This window comes from Pteropus vampyrus, unplaced genomic scaffold, assembly GCF_000151845.1.
Source record: "Pteropus vampyrus isolate Shadow unplaced genomic scaffold, Pvam_2.0 Scaffold421, whole genome shotgun sequence".
In the NCBI taxonomy this organism is placed as follows: domain Eukaryota; kingdom Metazoa; phylum Chordata; class Mammalia; order Chiroptera; family Pteropodidae; genus Pteropus; species Pteropus vampyrus.
In genome coordinates this window covers 455606-475830 of record NW_011889202.1, presented here as the reverse complement: position 1 = coordinate 475830, position 20225 = coordinate 455606, and the positions used below count along the sequence as shown (strand labels likewise).

Below are 20225 nucleotides of genomic sequence, written 5' to 3'. Positions count from 1 at the left end.
TATGTGTTTGTATACATGTATATACATGTATTCATAAAAGTGTTGGTTGGCACACAGTGCCTAAGGACTGCAGAGGTCTGAGGTATCATCGAGCTAGGTGAAAACTTTTCAACATCTATTCTGTTTGTTGACTCTTTTCTTACAAGATGTTGGTAATGGATAAAACAGTAAAAACAGTTTTATGATGCCCTTATTTGACACACCAATTTTATATGTGTCATAAATTGCCATCGTATTGCTGTATGAGAGAGTGAATACATGTTAAATATGCAGATATAATTTATATTAGAAAACATAACCTACATTTGATTGATTAAGCCTAATGCTCTTTCATTAGTACTGGCCTTTAGGTTTTCATCGATACTATCAGAAACTCACTGGCAGTATATATTTTTTATTTTAAAAAAGGCTATAAAACCCAAGAATTTATTAGTCAATAAAAGATCGACTTTATTGAGCAATCACTATGTCCAGCATAGTATCTTTTTTCTCAATACAGAAAGGACTGCCAATAGCTTCGAAATATTGGCTCAGACCTTGTTCTGTGGAACACTACAGCGGTTATTCATTCCTGACTCTCAAATAAGATTTAATGAAACTGTATTCCTATTGTGAGATTCTGAAAAATCATTTAGTTTTAAATACCACTAAATTCACATCAGGCAGATGGATAAACACTAGTATCCCGTCAGTTCGGTTTATATTTCATGTCTCCAGAAAGCTGTCATCAAGGCAGTATGTCTAATGTTTAGCAACAACGAGTCAAACAAAGGCTCACTTTCATTGAAAATGATGCAAATATATAGTTATATTTGAGACATCTCCATATTAATACTTCTTAGGCTTATAGGGTTCTACCAATGATGTTGTCTAAATTCTGCACCTACAAAGAAAATTTTGTATCTTCCTTCATCCATCTCATTTTCCTTCTGCTTGACATGTCTCAGCACACTCTCTCCCAATCCTTCTCATTTATTTTTCTAGGCTCATTCAAATCACCGAGTCCTATGAACCCTTACTCAGATGCCAAGGGAGAATGAATATCCACCTACCTACCCCAATAGATGGCAAGCTTTTTAAGAGCAAGAGCTGTCTTGTTTTATCTGGCTCAGAGGCTGGTACTTAGAGAAGGAGATGATGCTTATTAAAACCAAGGTAATTGTTATAAGCTGAATTGTGTCTTCCCCCAAAATCCATATTTTGAAGTCCTAACTCTCAGAATATGACCATTTTTGGAGACAAGAACTTTACAAAAGTCATTAAATTAAAATGAGGTCATTAGTTAAGTTAAAATAGGGTGGGTGCTGATGCAATATGGCTAGTGTCCTTTTAAGAAGAGAAGATCATGACACTGACACGTTCAGAAGGAAGGTGACATGAAGGCATAAGGAGAAGATGACCGTCTATAAGCCAGGGAGAGAGGCCTGGAACAAGTCCTTCCCTCATGGCCCTCAGAAGAAAACTCTGCTGACACCTTGATCTCAGACTTGTGAGCGAATCCAGATCCAGAACTGTGAGCAAATACAATCCTGTTGTTAAAGCCATCTGTCTGTGGTACTTTACTATGGCAGTCCTGGCAAATTCATATAGCACTTCCTGTTCCCTCAGTTTCAATGGGCTTCCTCCAAATTTTGGCCTGGTCAGCTAACGTAAGCCTTGCCTTGCCTCTCCTCTCATAGAAACTCATTAGTTGCTATTTGCATGACTTAATTCCACCTTAAATTTGCCTTGTGGTATTTAACCATCCCCACATCATTACCAATATCATTTTTTATTTGGCCCTTGACCCACCACTTTTCGCAACTTCCTGTTCTCAAAATACCCAGTTTTAAGGCCCTAAGCATCCAGATCCATTCCCAGCCTTGAGGAGGAGAAAGGTAACTTCTGTTAGTAGAGCACAACTCCTACTGCCAGGCATTCTGCCAGGTCTACCATGCTCCCGTTATCTGCTCCTCCTCTGAAGCTAGTATGATGCTCTCAGCCACTCTGGATCGTCTTATAACTTTCACATGTTCAGCTCTCTGCTTTTGCCATTACTGCTTTACTGGAATGTGGGCTTCTGTGGGTCAACACAGTGCTTAAATTCAGGTATTTGAATATAGAGTGTTCAATAAAAGTTTGATGACTGAGCTGAAGGGAACTGATCTCATTCAGGGATTTTTTAATTCACTACTCTAAATTAATATGTACAATTAAGATCGGAAAATTGAGTTTATCTTAAATAGAACACTTCTGCCCTTGATTGATGTACATGTTCATTACCAACCACTGACGCAAGAAGCCAAATTCTCAGGTCTCTAGTCTTAGGCTTCAACCTATGATCAGTTTTTCTTTCAAAATTCTAAACCCATGTAAGAAAGGAAGCCCTGAGTGACTTCAGAAAATCAGATATCTCACCTAACCAAAATTAATACATTCCTTTATTATTTCCTTTTGATTCTGTTGTAATTGTCTCTAATGTCAGGATCCCTCCTTTAATAAGCTTTCTCTGTTTTAAGTAAATTAAATATACGCTTACCCTTAAGAATGACAGTAAAACTATGGTGCCATGTTTCTGATGCATAATGAAATATTTCTTTTCTATACCTCAAAAATGTCATAGAATTCATTGACTGGTTGTCATTTTAAACATATTTTCATTTCAATTGTTGAGTTGAAGAAGATCAAGGAAGAGATCTTTTCTTTCCTTAAATCAACAGATGTTTATACATATGTAGCTGAGAAGTCAACGTATGAACAATTAGTGGTAAGAAAAAACATTCCAGCCCTTGTTAAGCAACATACAATGAGAAGACTTACAGTCATAAACAGTGACTTTGACTTGGGAAGGATTATAATTTCTCTGTAAATTGAGAGACGCAGACATCAGTGGGTTATGAATACTTTTTGAAGAAATACACAGAAATGTGACTAAAAGGGACAAACTCTAAAGTAGAATATAGATGAGTAGAACAAAATGTTTATACAAGTTTTCAGCCACAATATTTGCTCACAAGTAGTCATTCTTATTAAAGTGGTGAGACTGTGGGATGGTAATACAACTTCATTCTTATTACTAAAGTGTTTAAATATTTTATAAGTGCTAATTCCCAAATAAGTCACCATATATAAACGTCAGATGTTAAAAAAAAATGAGTTGAAGTTCATAAACCCACAAGATGTAGAAGCATTACAGTTAAATTGTTGAATAAACTTACAAATTCTTATCATAAAACTAGGTTTTGACTCTCCTTTTTCATATATACTGATGCTGCAAAACTAAGCATGAAATACTGAAATAGAGACTGCATAAATGGCTGTAGAGAACAGGAAAATTCTTCTAAAGAATGACTGTTTAGACTACTTTATCAATACTAGACCTAGGCTCCTCTGAGCTGTGGGAGCCACAGCAATCAGATCTGATGGTAGTAAAGCCTGACGACACTCAGACTGAAGACTCCTTCAAACTCTTTCTGCATATACTCACACTCATCTCTTTCAGCAACCTGGCTACACTTGAGGCAGCTTAACACTTCCTGGCACTTTTCAAGAACCTTCCTCTTATATCTTCTTTAATGAACTTAAGTCTGAAAGTATTATTTTAAACCATTTGCATGCCATTGAACATGTGGGATTCTATGGTGTTTCTTATCTATTGACTTTATCTTCTAATTTATATTTTTCTGCTTCTCTTACACTCTGGTCAATATCATCTTTACTGAAAGTTTTTATTGTTAGTAATGTTGATTTTGTTCTTCCTGCCGGTACTTCTGTCTGCAGCACTTATATTGATAACGATACTGGTGTCTACGTCAAAGGTCGCGTGGATTTTAGGGTTGCCACATTAGTAAGCAAAAGGATCCCAGCAGTATGAACTTGCCAAGCAGTTTTTCTTTTCTTTTAAAGACCTTTCTCCCTCATACACTTTCACTAAGACAGCGGTCTGGTCATCAAAGTAAGTTGTGAACACTTGGGTTTGCTTTGTAGGAATGTTGGTGTTTTTCTTGATAAGGGATGTCACATCTTACATGCCAATTCAATGTCTAGATAGAAAGGAGTAACATCAAGGAGCAGGAGATCTTGTACATTCTGATTTGTTACCCAGGAGAATAGCTGCTTATGCAGCTGCACCATACGTCACTGCCTCCTCAGGGTTGATGGCCTTCTTCAGCAACTTTCCATTTTAAAAAATCTTTCGGCAATTTTTAGAACTTTGGGATACAAGTGGAACCAACCACCAGCACAAATTCATTAATCTGGCTTTTGTCAAGTTTGACATCCTTCAGATATTTCTCTACCAGCTTCGAGGTAGCACAGAAGTGAAAAGCACTGAGCTGCTAAAAATGGGCTCAGGGAATGGCAGTGTAGAAATCCACATCCTTCTAGAATGAATCAACTTCAATCTTTGCATGAGCAAAGAAATAAGACACATTTCGCCTACTCACAGGGAGTCTGGAGGCAGAATACTGCCTGTTTGTTGGAGGCTATCTCCTTCTTGTGTTTGCATTTGAACTCTTCAATCAGGTGATTCACCATACAGTTATCAAAGTCCCCACCACCCAGGTGAGTGTTACCAAATATGGCTTTTACTTCAAAGATGTCATCCTAGATGTTTTGGATAGATACATCAAAGGTGCCTCTACCCAAGTCAAAGATCAGCACATGTTCCTCTGTTTTAAAGTTTCTTTTCTTTTTTCTTTCTTTTTTTTTTTTTAATCCAGGCCGTAGACAATGGCTGCTGCAATAGGTTCTCATTTATGATTCTCAGAATATTAAGATCAGTGATGGTCCTTGCGTCCTTGGTGGCCTGACACTGTGAACCAGGCTGGGGCAGTAATTACTGCATTTTCTACTTTTGTTCCCCCTAAATAGGCTTCAGCAAACTCTTTCATCTTGCTTAGAACTGTGGAAGATGTCTCCTCTGGGGAAAAAATAGTATTCCCTTTATATTCTACAACCTCTTGGTTCTTAGCAACCTCATTGATGAGATGCTCACTTTGTGAAATCTGCATAACTTGGACTGGTACAGTTGCCTCAGTGATTGGCAATGATCTCTACTTTTCCATGCTAGAAGACTCCTACACACGAATATGTGGTACCCAGTTTAACATCTATTAGCAAACATCTTGATTAAACAAAGAAAAGAGAGAAAATGAGGCAGAAAATAGTTTAAAAGAAATCAGTGTCAACAATAGCCACTTGTAATTAACCTCTACATGAGACTTATATGCTGTATTTTCTCCACCACCTCCCTTTTACTGTATTTTGGTCCTTATGTGGGTCAAACTCAAATATAAATGGATTCAGTTTTACAACTTATTCAGATGGTATTGTGTTCCATTTGTTTTCTATTGTTTGCAGACCTCCACTGCACTCGGTAATAGATGCTGGCTTATAAACTGATCACCAGAATTCTGAGAATGATATCAAATCATGATGGAAACCAACAAGGCTTCAGAACTTTGGAGTCATAATTTTGGCTTCTCTCATGCCCATATCTAATTGCTTTCCAAGTCCAGTCAATTTTTCCTCTTTATATGTGTCTTTTCTTTTCCCACTACCACCACTTTAGTTCAATCTTTTATTACTTCATGTCCAGATGGTAACAGTAGCATTATCACTAGTGTATCTCCTTTCTCTGATTTAATGACTTATTCATCACCATCATTCATTTATCCATCCACCTTCCCATTCAATCACCATCAATCGTGTACTGCAATTTGCTAAATACTGTTAGAGGCTGAAAGTAAAGAGATGAATTGAATATGGCTGCTATCCTCTAGGAATATGATCATGTTGACCATTTTAAATTATGCCTTTGTCACACTAACCCTTGATCAAAACTTGTTCCCCATCACCTACTGAATAAAATAAAATAAAACGGATCTAATTTACCTGTCCGACCAGTGTGGCTTATGGAATCAGAAAGACACAGAACCAAGTCTTGACTCTGCCATTTGTAGCTTTATTAGTTTATTAATGATTAGTCATGCTTTCTAACCTCTCTGGTCCTCAGTTTCCTTACCTCTAGAGTATACCTGCCATTGTGGCGCATAGTAGGTGCTCGTTAAAAGTTCTTTTGCCTTTCTTTGTCTTTAAATAATTGGTATGCCCAAACATAGATTCACATAGAATCAGAATATAACAGATTCTAGATGTCATCAAATAAAGCTCCCTGATTTGACAATTGGGGAAACTGAAGTGCAATCTGGGAAGTGACTGGCCTCTGGTGTCATGGGAATTTTGGAGCAGCGAAGATCTGGTAGCTAGTCCCCCAGACTTCCCATCAAAGCCCTAAATGGAAGAAGCCAGGAAATGTTTATGGGGAAAATTTGAGGGCAGGTAAGCAAGGGCCATTCCTAACCAGAAGTGTGTTTAGCTTGATGATCCAGATCAAATATGTTCTTAGTTTTAAGTAAATTAAATATACTCTTACCCTTTGAACAGTAAAAGAATATTTTTGTTTTTCTCCTAATGTCAATGCAGAAGTTACTGATGAACGTGCCAAATTAAAAGCATAACAAATACTTAGCCAAATGACATTAAGGTAACTCACACAAGAGCATCTCCACTGGAGGTAAAGATGGAACTGAGATATTAGGTAGAATGAGAGGGGAGGGAGTCACCAAACTATAGGTTAATTCTAGGCTGGTTTTCAGAAACCACTGGGTCTAAGAGAAAACTAAGGCCCAGAGAGTCCCAATTAACTCAGCAATGAAAAATAATGAAAATTTGCCATTTGCAACAACATTGGCGGACCTCGAGGGTATTATGCTAAGTGAATAAAGTCAGACAGAGAAAGACAAATACTGTATGACTTCACTTATATGCGAAATCTAAAAACACGAAACAAATAAACAAACAAAACGAAACAGAAACAGACCCAGAGATACAGAGAACAAGCTCATGGTTGCCAAAGGGGAGGGGAGTGAGAGGATGGGTAAAAAGAAAAAAAAAAAAAAGAGGGATGGCCCAAGATTGCACAGATTCTTACAGACAGAGCTGGAACACCTGACTTTTTAAAATTTGCAATTATTCCATTTGACTCCACTGGCTGCTCAAACAGAAATGTGTTCATCACTTAGCATTTATTAAATACCTCCTATATGCAGATCGCTGGGCAGAGTGCCAAAGAAAAGATAAGTTGACAAGTAATATCTGGCTGAAGGCAGGTAGAGAGCAGAAAGGAAGACAAGCTGTTCAGCTGTTCCCTGTGTGCATGCACCTCCGGTTGCACAAGCAAAATATATAAATGTCTGTAGTCACAGCCAGCCTAAGCAGGGTGACTCCAAAAGAGGGTGTTACACTGTCGTTTAAAATTAAAATTTAATAAGTTATATTCAGCATGAGTTGAAAACATTCATAAATTTAATGAAACATCTAATTAAATATTGTATATGCAATAGTATGAAACAGACTGAGAGAAACCTTAAGAGTTATTTTTATGCTTAAATGCAATTAGTAAGTAATGTTTTAAAAACAAAACTCTCTTGAACTGCATAAAGTTTTTTCTAAAGCAGAAAATGTTTATTTCATAAACCAACCCTTGTTTTCAGGGATTACATGTTTATTTTGCTTTCAATGCTAAGTAGTCAGCTGAACTACAATTTATAACAGCCACCATGCTGTCAGTCTAGACCGACCCAGCCAAGCCTGGTTTCATGCAGAATGCTTACATGGCAACACTGTCAAGTATTTTGTTGTGCTATGATGCCCAAATGATTCCATGTTAGCAGGCTCTATCACTGGGGGGCGGGGGGGGGACTACATTTTTATATAGGGATGTGACATCTAGTTTCATTTATAATCTTTCCTTAATATGCTTTACTTATCCTATAATTGTGGTAAAGTTATCCTTTACCCTCTTCGAGTAGCCATTAATGAAATATCTTCTGAGTTAATATGTCAGCCAGCTTTAAGCCCAATATTCAATGTAAAGAAAAAAGCTCAATTTGAAATTTGATGATTTGCTAGAAAGCTCATGGAGCACAAGTTTGGAAGTATTTAAGCCATAGATCACAGCCTGAGTTTAAACTACTGCTCCCCAACTCTCCTCTTAGCCTCCTACTTACTGTAGAAGTGACATGCTTACTGTGGAACAAATCATCTCTTTCCTAGCCCCAACTGCCTGAGAGTTCATTTAATCTAGATGAAATATTTTCAGATTTCCAAATGGCAGAAATGGTGAGTTAAAGCCTTGAACTCTACGAAACATTTCATTTCTTCAGCTGAGTGATGTGTACACAGGTAATCACTGTTATTATTCCTTTTACCAGTTTGATAGTTAACTAACAGATCCATCTATTTGAGGTTCATAGATATAACCGGTTCTTTAAAATATAATAATTACCATAAGTACTGCATTTGGTAATGCAAGAAATCTAGGCAACAAAAACAGATTACTTGCACGCCTTTATTCAGGATATGTCATTACCTACTACATTCTAAAAAGTGAATTCTCTATTGAAATCTGCAGGGTTTTGCTAATAAATATGGTTGTATTGCCTCCCTCCCTGTGTGAGTTTGGGGCTATTACCCTATGCCATTCATTTTCTTATATCACTTAGCATAGACCAGCTTTACTTTTCTTCCAATTCAACTATTCCTCAGTCCTTCATACAGTCCATCAGCAGGTGTATTATCTCTAATTTTTTTAAAAATGATGATTTAGTCGTAGGGAGAAAAAAAACCTGATTAAAGATCATAAATTGCTTAGGAACATGAGAATAATGACCTAAAATTTATTATAGAAAATTATTGCACCCATTCTGAGTCCGAGGAAGAAAATCAGTTGATTTTCTTTCCCTTTTCCAGAGCAAAATGTGGCTCTGGAAAAGCTAAGGAATGAAATGGAGATAATTCACACAGCTCTATCTAACCAGAAATAAGAAAGGAACCATCGGAGAAAATCAGACTTATGAAAACTGTTAATAAAGAATGTCGAGAAGTTCCAAGAAACCTACAGGTATTGCTCTTAGTCAAATATGTGTCAAGTCTTTACATCTAATAATCTGGTATGAATTAAAATGTATTTATGCATATAGATGGTGTATTTGACTATACTGCAGAAGTGGAAAAATACCCTATTGCTTCACTTTCATGCCTATTAAAAAAGAGAATTCTGAAGCATGATTCTCTGGTGGACATGCAGTGGTTGGGATAGGGGACTATCAAAAGCGATTACTTTGCACCAAACAGGCTCACACATGTGTATCTATTTGACTTTCAGAAACTTTGTAGGTCCAGAGGACCTGCACATGTGTCAATTCATAAGGTAAAATGTGATGAAATATTTCAAAGTATTTTACAAATGTAAAATTGCTATAGAAATGAAATATGTTATCATTGATCTTAAGATTATAGTAAATCAATTTCTGAAATATTAAGCATACATTTATATATATGTATACAAGCACATACATACATATATATAAACACACATAGATATGTATGCAATTATTCTTGGACACAAATTAAACTGTTAACATTTGAAAACAGTACTCATTTAAAAATACATGGGCCCTGAAAATGTAGTATAGCCTGTCAAGGCAAAGATTACAGGATGAGGGAGGGCACATAAAAGGCTTAAACCGCATAGTAATGTTTTATTTCTTCAGCTGGGTGATGTATACACAGGTAATCATTCCTTTCATCAGTGTGATATTCTTAATAGATATTATTTTAAAAATAAAGAATGCTCTATTCTAAACGTGTATGGGTATTTGAGGATAAAAATAAAAAGGAAAATATATAACTGCTGTTCAGCTACAGAACAGAACACAAACACACACTTTCACACAAGCACACCTATACACAAACACGCAAACACACACATGCACACACAATCACCACATGGTGTAATGGGATGAGGAAAATTGGAATCCTGTTTCGGGCTCCATCACATCTTGAAAGGAGTGCCCTTATACAAGTCACTTAACTTTGCTGAGGTCCAGCTGACTTGCCTGAACGTGGAGTTTTTAATACCTAGACAGTCACTGTGAAATTATTAATATAATACAGACAAAGCACTCTATACAGTAAAAACCCACTATATCAAAACTAAGGTGTTATGACTTAGTAGTAAGGGCAGAGGATGCCAATGTGATAAAGAAGGCCCTTTTTGCCTATCCAGTCATTGCACGGAATGCTCACCTGGAGCCTGAAATCAAATTAGAAGTTGCCTATTGTCTACAGCCATGCCACTCTGAACAAGCCCGATCCCCTCTGATCTCGGAAGCTAAGCAGGGTTGGGCCTGGTTAGTACTTGGATGGGAGACCACCTAGGAAGACCGGGTGCTGTAGGCGTAAAAAAATAAAAAAATAAAAAAATAAGGGATTGCAAGCTGACAAGGTCCTTGCAATCTGTGAGGTCAACCAAAGGCTGCCTCATCTAAAAAAAAAAAAAAAAATAGAAGATGCCTATGTACATACAAAAGGATCATTTCATATTTGAAATGATCCTATCTTTCAAGATGGTGCTTTCTTAAGGTGTGACTGCAAAAGTGGCTGCATCAATTGTAACTTGTGTTTGTGAATGGGATATGAGGGTACACTCTCCCTAAATCAGAGGCCAACATCAGACTGGAGGGAGTCAGAAGTCGATCTATAGATCACGTATTTACTGGACTTAATCATATTCTGAAAATATATTTTCAAATATTTTATACAAATCCCTAATCTTTAAAGCCTGCCAAGATCTTATATTGCACATTTTAGAGATGCAAAGACAAGTTCAGCAAAATCAAATATAATGTTAAGGTGATGAACATCCTCAACCGCTGTGATCCAGGCCACCGAGATTTCTGGCTCAGGATAGTGTGATAGCTTTCCAGCAGCTCTTGCTGCTTCTGCCTGTGCCCCTACTGTGTTCTCTACACTAGTCATGCATATCCCTCTAAAGCAGTGTTTCTCAAAGTGTGCTCCTTACCCATCCACATCAGAGTCACCTGACAAACCTTATTAGATAATGCAGATTCCCAGGCCCCAATCCCAGAGCACCTGCTTTCATAGGTCTAGGGTGGGACTGAGCAATCTGCATTTTGGCAACACCCAGCGGATTCTCATACTGCTGACATGGGAAAACTGCAGAAGTACAAGGAATATCGTGATGCCATTCCTCCATTCAGACACCTTCCAACTGGCTATCTCTGTTACTCTCTAAAGGCCAAAGGAGGCATCATGGCCCATGAGGCTCTTCATGGCCCAGCTGATCCCATCGTGTGCCATACCACGCTTTTTCTTGCTTACTACCCTCAGCCATTATGAACTGTTTGCTCTTCCTAAGCTCTTCTGCCACAGGACCTTTGCACTGACTGTTTCTACTGTCTGGAATGCTCCGATGCTCCCATCTCACACAGCTCATCCTCTTACTCTTTTCAAGTGTCATTTCAAGGATTACTTCATCTCGGAGATGCCTCCTTTACCATCTCATACTGACTAAACCCCTCCTACCTGGCTTTATTTGTATTCAAATAACTTATCATAACCTGACATTTACCTGTCTGTCTCACTTCACTTCAACTGAGGTTCTATGACAGAAGGAACGCTACCTGTTACCCACGTTGCCTACAATAGTGTTTAGCACTCAGGGGGCCACTAATAAGTGTTTGCAAAGGTAAATTAAAATTGGAGGTTTCACTTAAAATATTTTTATTTTTCAATCAAAAGAAATCTTTGGCCTCCCTAGGAAAAAAGTGGAGATCCAGTATCCCGAGCCTGTCTTTCCACACAGGGATAATTGGGTGAAACAGCAGACCAGTGGCCCCTTCAGTAGAACACATGTTTACTCACAAGCGCCCACGTTTCCTACATTAAGGTTGACAGCAGGCCCGCTCTACTCCTTCAGCTCAGTCATCTGATCCTTGTAGGCTCTCCCCTGCAATCTCCTCCCTTCCTTCTGGCAATACCTTTCCTCCTGTTCTCTCTCTCTCTCTCTCCTGCACTCTCCCTTCTTCCCTCCCTCCTACATTCTCCATCAGGCTTGCGCTCACTCGGCTTCCTTCTTCCAGTCCCTCTCCTCCTGTGCGCATGGTCCATTTTGCAGTTCCCCTTCCTCGTTCCTACCAGTATTCTTCCTCTAACCCAATGGTTCTCAATCTAGGTGTTTTTGCCTCCCATTCTTCAGAAAACATTTCACTGAGTAGAGACAGTTTTGGTTGTCACAACTAGCCACAGTAATGCTGCTGACATCTGTTCCACCGAGACTAAAGTTGCTAGTAAACATCCAACAACATCCTACAATGCATTAGGATAGTGCCCCACAACAGAGAATAATCTGGAGCACAATGCTGAATTTGAGAAACCCTGCTCTAGAGATTACTACCTCATACTAAACTTCTCTGACTCCATAAAGTTCTTCCCATCTCCAACAGAAAAAAAAGGGAATAACTTTCTTTCCTTCTCGACTGACGACAGAATATAGAAGCAAAGAAGTTTTAGTATGGACGTTACAATACATTTCGAATAAAAACTAAGCCCCCGAGGACCTGAATGGACATTTTTCTAAAGAGGAAATACAGATGGCCAATAGACATGTGAAAAGATGCTCAAGGTCGCTAATTATCAGAGAAATGCAAGTCAGAATCATAATGAAATATCACCTCACATCTGTCAGAATGGTTATCATCAATAAATCAAAAAACAACAAGTTTCGGCAAGGATGTGGAGAAAGGGGAACCCTCATGTGCTTTTGGTGGGATTGAAAACTGGTGTGGTGACTATGGAAAACAGCATGAGGTTCCTCAAAATATTAAAAATAGAACTACCTTATGACCTAGAAATTCCACTTCTGGATATTTATCAAAAGAAATCCAAATCACTAATTTGAAAAGATATATGTGCCCCTATGTTCACTGCAGCATTATTTACAATAGCCAAGATATGAAGGTAACCTAAATGACCAACAGGACATGAATGAATAAAGAAGAGGTGGTACATATGTACAATGGAATATTACTCAGCCATAAAAAGAATGAAATCTTATCATTTGAGACATCATAAATGGACCTAGAGGGTATTATGCTAAGTGAAATAAGTTAGAGAAAGACAAATATCATATGGTTTCACCTACATGCAGAATCTACAAAACTAAAATGAACAACAACAAAAAAAACCACAAATAAACTTATAGGTACAGAGAACAAATTGATAGTTGTCAGATGGGAGGGGGGTTAGGGGGATGGGTGAAAAGGAGGAAGGTATTAAGAGCTACAAATCATCAGTTATAAAAATAGTCATGGGAATATAAAGTACAGCATAAGAAATATAGTGAATAATATTGTAACAAATATGTATGGTATTGGATGGGTACTAGATTTATCAGGGTGATCGCTTCATAAGGTATATAAATGTCTAATCATATCTTGAACACCTGAAACTAATATATTATTGTATGTCAACTGTAACTGAAATAACATTTTAAATAAGATGCCATTGGTTTAAACACTGAGGTCACAAATATCGGTTATGCTTCATGATATTCAGACATTAATATGTTTCTATTAGATTTTAATGAACGCTGGAGAACCCTCATAGTGAAAAGACTAGAAGAAAGTATAACAAAATATTAACCATGATTAACTCTGAACTATAGTATTATATATTGTAGGAGAGGAAGAATAATTTTCCCTCTATCCTTCAAGGTTCTTGGCTGAGGTCATCCCCCGCCCTCTTGCAATAAAAGATAGATTAATAGGAGAAAAACAAACAGAAGTTTAATAACACGTATATTTAACTATTAGACCAGCCAAAAGAACCCTGAAAGATTACAGGAAAATTTCTTCCTCCCCCACAGTATGAAAAAGACATTTTAAAATTTGTCACATAAAACTTTCAAAATAAAAAAGAAACACTTTTGATATGCCAACATTGGCTTTTATACTGAATCAACCATTGTTTTTTTTTAACTTAGAAAAGCCTAAAAACAGTAATTAAAAATTATTTTTAAACTCTGAAAGCTGTGAGAAATTTCAGCATGTTGACATCATAGATTTCCAAGGTTAGCTCAATCTGCAAGCAGTATCAAAAAGAGCATCTTAAAATCTGTCTTCTTAAAACTTAAAAAAAGAAACACTTTTGATATCTCAACTTTAGCTTTTATCCTGAACTAATCAGTGTGTCAAAATCCTAAAGTTAGACCAAGAATTGCTGAAACAGATCAGTATCAATGTTTTAGGTTGTGATATATTTAAGAATCGTCAAAACTCTGGAAGCTGTGAGAAATTTGGGCAAGTTAACGTCATAGTTTTCAAAAGTGAGCCCAATTTGCAATTTCATTACCAAGCATTCTCACAACTAGACATGAATTCGCTAAAGAAATACATTAGAGAAATCTCTAATTACAGATGACAAATAAACAAACAAACCTTTAGGTCAACAAGTAAATGTCTTCTTTTAAAGGTATTACACAGCAACGTTCGCTCTTATCTACATGCTCTCTCACCTTGATTTGGGCATCTTTAAGAACATCAAAGTTTTCAACATTCTTTAGGAAGCTGAGGTTTTCAGGATAGTAAGAAATTGTCATGGTTTCATATAAAATAAATGTCAAGTTGGATAAGAACTCATCTTGTTGGTTTACACCGTTTATCGTAATCAATTTAATATCACTTCTAGGCAGTGTGGCACAGCACTGCATAAACAATACGATAATTGGAATTCCTCTGCTCCTTGAATTAGTAAGCAAGTTACAGTGTATATCAATCATGCATAATGACTCTGAAGCATGGCTTGATTATATTTCATTTGCATAAGAATTTTCTGTAATTTTTTTAAACTGATCATTTTTAATTCAGAATAGATTTAAATGCCACAGAACTGCTGCTCTCCTCCTGAAATACTAAGCAATCTTCTTACATAATACAAAAATGCTAATCAATTTTTTTAATGCAGATTCTGGCTTGTTAATGAGTTTTCACCTTTCTACATGCTGTCAAATCTCATTACACTGTCACCTTTCTAGGGTTCACAATTGGAGTACACATTTATATGGTTCAATTTTAATTGCCACATTATTTTGCTCCTTTTATAAGGGACACATCTTTTAAATAATCTTTGGATCGTCCAATTTGAAGGATATTTTGCTCACTTTGCATTCTTTAGTTTATAAAACCCCTACTATTATAATTTACAGAAATATTAATTCAAACATGTTTTCTCATAAGCCAAAAGTCCGAAGAGTAAAAATGAAACAAACAGGAACCAACAAACATAGATCTAGAAGTTAAATTACGAGGTAAAATGTAGAAATAAAAATAGTTTATTAAAAACAATAATTTTGAAACATAATCTACTTGGGAATTATTACATTAAAATGATTATTCATAAGATATTCAGAGTATAGCATTTTCTTGAATTTCATATATATATATATATGTATATATATACACATTCTTACAGTAGTCAAAGATTTTGTAAGATTTTCATGTGAAACATGTTAAAATCTTTTAACAGAACAATTCCAAAGAGTAGAAATCAAGACCAGGGTGAGGCAAGTGACTCGTTTTTAAAACACACCATGTACTGACAATGACTTTTTAAAATGCTTAATAGGAAAAAAAAAAGAAAGAAAGAAAAGAAACAATAGTCTATATGGGAGAAGCTGGCACTTAGTGGTGAAAAAATGAATTTAACTTGCTAAGTAAACTCTTAGATCGAAGTCTCTAAGCTAAGTATCAGCCCACTGGCTAGAAGAAACAGTTCCTGAAAGATCTCATTACCACACATTGAATTTTCTATTCTTTCAAGGAAAAAAAACATATTCTCCATCAAGGTATCTTTTTCCTCCCCTCTAAAGAAACTAAAATTTCCATGGAGAAAAATCTCCATGATAAAAGGATTTACTGAATCATTCTGAGACATTTTTTTCCACCTGTAAATTCCTAGTTTAGATGGTACAATGAATACACATTCTCTCAGGAAAAAAAAAATTCTTTTGTTCACCTGTTCAAGTGCACAAAAAATTTTCTCTTTTGTTCACCTGTTCGAGTGCACATCTAATTCCTAAAATGTATTGATTCACTTTCATTCAATCATATAAAGCTTCTAAAAACAGAATATGCATATTCTTTGAAAAGTGGCTCATATGAAATTATAATAAACTGTTTCACAATTCAAAGATCACAAGATTCCTGACATTTCCTAGGAGGAGATTCATCCTTGGCACAAGATCCAAAATCTCCTGTTTAATATAGCACAGCAAGGACAAACCAGCTCTGTTCCCTCCCCTAAAAATCAGTATTGCTTACCATTAAAATAGATTTTAAATAAATGACCACTAAGGCATTTGATAGTGGGGTTATAGGTGATTTTTCAACAATAAGCCTGTTGAAAATTTGTAAAAGAAACAAAATGAAAACTTTAAAAAGCAATGACAAAGACTAAACAGTAAAACAGTATAAAACACAGGGTGGGCAACAGACAACGAATTGTAAGTTTCTGGAGCCTTTTTCTGCTGAAGGGTAGGGCCCTCCCATAGCGACAGGAAACCCGGGGTATCCAAAGTAACTTTATGTTATGCAGTGCTTCCTACGTCAGTACAGCCAATGATGAGGCCATACAGGTGCTTACAAAGTAGAAGCTTCTTTTCTAACAGATTAGCTAAAATACAGCAAACAAAATACAACCTAAAGGTAAAGGTAAAGAAACAATAATGGACTTCGAAAGCTCAAATCGTGAGACTCTAGAGGTCAAATTATAACAAACTCAAACTTCGGAGTAAAGAAAAAGTATGGTTACAGTGTAGGGAAGAGGCAAGAGAACTAAAGTGTTAAATCGAGCTACATTCAGAGACTGCAATATGCTGATCAGCCCTGCAGCCAGGCCAGGAGGACTCCTGCAGAGAGAACAAAGGAAGATTTCTGCTGGGGTTGCTAACAACCCATTTCCTCACATCCTGAAGGAAAAACAGGAAAAACAGAGTCTTTAAGTGGTGCCCTACACAAAATAAAATCGTTCATTCCCTATGGCTATAACCACGGGGAACCAACAGAAAGGCTGAGAACTGCCAACAAGCCTTTCAGGTTACATACTCTACCCCTTCCCCTTCCTCACTGTAGGTCCATATTTTTTTTTAAAAAAAAAATCTGAGAACTAAAGAATGATGCATAAACTGAATTCCCCGAACACTCTGGGTCCCTCTCACTCTCTTCCTCTGAGAGGAGACCACACTGTGGAGCGTTACACCTTTTCTAATCAACTTTCTTTTTGACTCTAACTTTGGCATGTGTGTTGAATTCTTTCTACATTCCCGTTCAAGGACCCTCTTCTTCTCTCCGTGCAGGGCTTGGTCTCCCACTCGAGTATATTTGCCCTGTCCTGCATCAGGTATGCACTCCCCTATCTCACAAAAGTAAAATCACCAGATGCCAGGGAGGTGGCAAATTTCACCGTACCCTGCCTTGACTAGCCTACTCCATTCTAAATGTTCTGGAGCCTCTGTAGAGTCCTGCCCCCGCCGCCTCTCTCACCTGACTCCTCAAGGCTTGATGTTGGGCCCAGCGATGATCCGGCTCTGCACCTCAATTCGCAGCCACACTCCAGGTGCGCAGCAGCCACCGGTAGACACTTATGCTCCGCCCACCCGCCCCGCGCCTGAGTGTGCGCCTGCGCTCTTTCCCAAATCCACCTGGACTGCCCTTCCTTCCTTCCATTCTTCCACATGGGACGTTCTAAAACAATGTTCTCATCTCTATCTTTTCTTGGTATTGTTTTTCATCTCTCAATTCCTCAAGTGTCTCATTCTTCTATTTTTGTCCCATTTCTCACCCGTTCTAGGTTCATTCTTGCTCCCATTCTTTTATCTCGCACTATTATTTTCTCATTTCCAAAGCCCCTTAGCTTATTTCGTCTCCTTATTTCGTCGTTTATTCTCCATAAATGTTCTTATACTATATTTCACATTATTCTTGTGTTTAATCTCATATTTTCCGCATATTCTCTACATTTGTCTTTATCTTTCACATTTTTCATTCTCAATTCCATTTTACTATCCCATTCCTTCGCATTAAACTCTAATATTCTTTCATTTTCACATATTCTCTTTTCCTCTTTCTCATATTTATATGTTTCTATTTTCTCACTGTCTCATTGTTTTTACTCTTTTTTTTACAGCATCACAAATTATACTTTATTCTTTAATTTTCTGTTTTCTCATTCCTTTCATTATGTTCCCGTTCCCACACTCTCATTCTCTCCCATATTATGTCACATTTCTCTCTCATACACTTTCACACTTTCTCTGTAGTACTTCTTCCTCTTATTCTTTAAAATACGTGTTTTCAATCTGTGGTTGGGAATACACATACGTGGAGGGCCTACTTAAATTATATTTGGATTTTCGACTGCGTAGGGTCAGGGTCATTGCCCTTAACCCTCCCCACTGTTCAGGGGTCAACTGTAACTGTCAGATCTAACAAAGTTAATTAAGAAAAGGTTTACTCTAGTGTTCAGATGCCTGTTGGTAAATGATATTACTGGTTAGTGGTCAATGCAGGTGAACAGTGAAGCCAAGGCTGTGAAATCTCAGATGAAATAAAGGTGAAGACAAGCCCATCCAGGGACAATAACTATGTTTTACAATGGAGCTGGCCTAGCAAGAGCCTTTCATTAGTTGTCAACAATCATACCACTAAGTTACAGAAGTTTCTGGAAGAAATAAGGGGCTAAAGGAATCTCAATTCAAAGTACTCAACCAATTTCACTTTAAGCACATTGTTTCCTAACAAGATCAACAAGATCGACTAATCTCACTGAGGGTTCTTACAATCTAACAGGCCCCAACTAAGTCACAAAGAGGCCCAATCCTTCCATTCCCTATGTGTCCACTTAAACCCTTTCCCTATACTAGTCCAGTTAAAAAGTCTAGACTAAATAAAAAGCTTTTTGACAGCAAAAAAAAAAAAGTCCAGACAGATGAGAAAATAAAAATAAATATACCGTTTGGAGATGGGAAATAGATCATTGCAAGCATCCTTAAGCCACGGGGGTAACTAAAAAAAATAATAATGGTTAAAAAAGTAAAGTTTAAGACAAAGCTGTAGATACATATAGTTCAAATTGCAAGAACCAGATGAAGGGAAAAGAATGAGATCTGGAGAAAAATAAGTTAAAGGATCATATGAGAAGAATGCTTCAGGAGTGTCCCAAATTTTCAAATTATTTTTGAGATAATTTGGTGAGAAAAATATGGTATAGACTCAATTTTGCATTTGACCACAAGGAAGACAAAATATTCCAAGCAGAGTTTCAGTGAAGTCAGAGGATGAAGCCACAATAGAGAAATTCAAATACTAGAAGAAGAGAATCTACATAGATTTATTCTTATAGTCGATTGTATGAATCAGGTAAAGTGTAAGTAAAGATCAGTCCTCCTGCCCAGTGTCAAATAAAAACAAACCTGGACTTAAGTAAGGAGAAATTTATTCAGAAGAACTTTTACAAGAAAAAAAAAAAAAGAACTCCAACCTCAGATCTGTAAGAGGCTCAAAATCAGAGAAAGGCTTTTCTTATATAAGGAAGAGTAAGCTAGGCTAGCAGGAACTTCGTGGGGGAGAGGGACAGGTGATGGGAGTGATTAGCTTGGTAAAATCAGGGTGCTTTGAACAGGAATTTTTGTTCTATGTAGTGAACCTATTCTTGATTCTCAGAATGAGCTGTTAAGAGGGGAACATTCTATACCTTGGTGCTTGCTCAAGCTTTGAGTGAGACAGATTTCAGAGGCCTGTGGGGAGGACAGAAGCCTGACTAAAATTTGGTCAAGCCTAGTCAGAGGGTAAATAATCGACAAGGACTTGGTCATCACTAGTAAGTTAACACTACTCTTATCTGCTCTACCTGGAAGCCTCCGGTGGCCAATCTGTTCTCAGCAGAGTACTTAGGCTAACCATTCCATTTTCAACATTTATTTCTATTTCGCCCAACAAATCTTTTTGGAACCTATTGTATATCAAAGCTGTGTCTTACTCGTTTTTCTGTTCAAGTTCACCTATGGAAATTGAGATTAAGCTATCAAAGAAAATGCACAAATGTAAACAACATTAATGATTAGGAAAGCGAAACATCTTACACTGCAGATGACAAAAAGGAGGCTTAGAACAGTGAGGTTACTTGCCCACAGCCATATCACTAACTAGTAGCAGAATCAGAACTGAACTCTAGTTTTTAATCCTTAACCATTCTCTTTCCCTCTCCCTGTCTCCCTGTCTCTCTGTCTCTGTCTCTCTCTTTGTCTTTCTCTCTCTCTCTCTCTC

The 20225-nt window shown here is 37.2% G+C and overlaps 1 non-coding gene and 1 pseudogene across 1 annotated transcript; one reads left to right on the top strand and one right to left on the bottom strand.

Annotated features, from left to right (window-relative positions):
- Positions 1-3392: 3392 nt before the first annotated feature.
- Positions 3393-6034, bottom strand: LOC105306107 (annotated as a pseudogene).
- A 4131-nt stretch (positions 6035-10165) lies between these two features.
- On the top strand, positions 10166-10284 carry LOC111732044. Its single transcript, XR_002777405.1, has one exon. It is a non-coding gene; the product is annotated as a 5S ribosomal RNA (ribosomal RNA).
- Positions 10285-20225: the final 9941 nt, after the last annotated feature.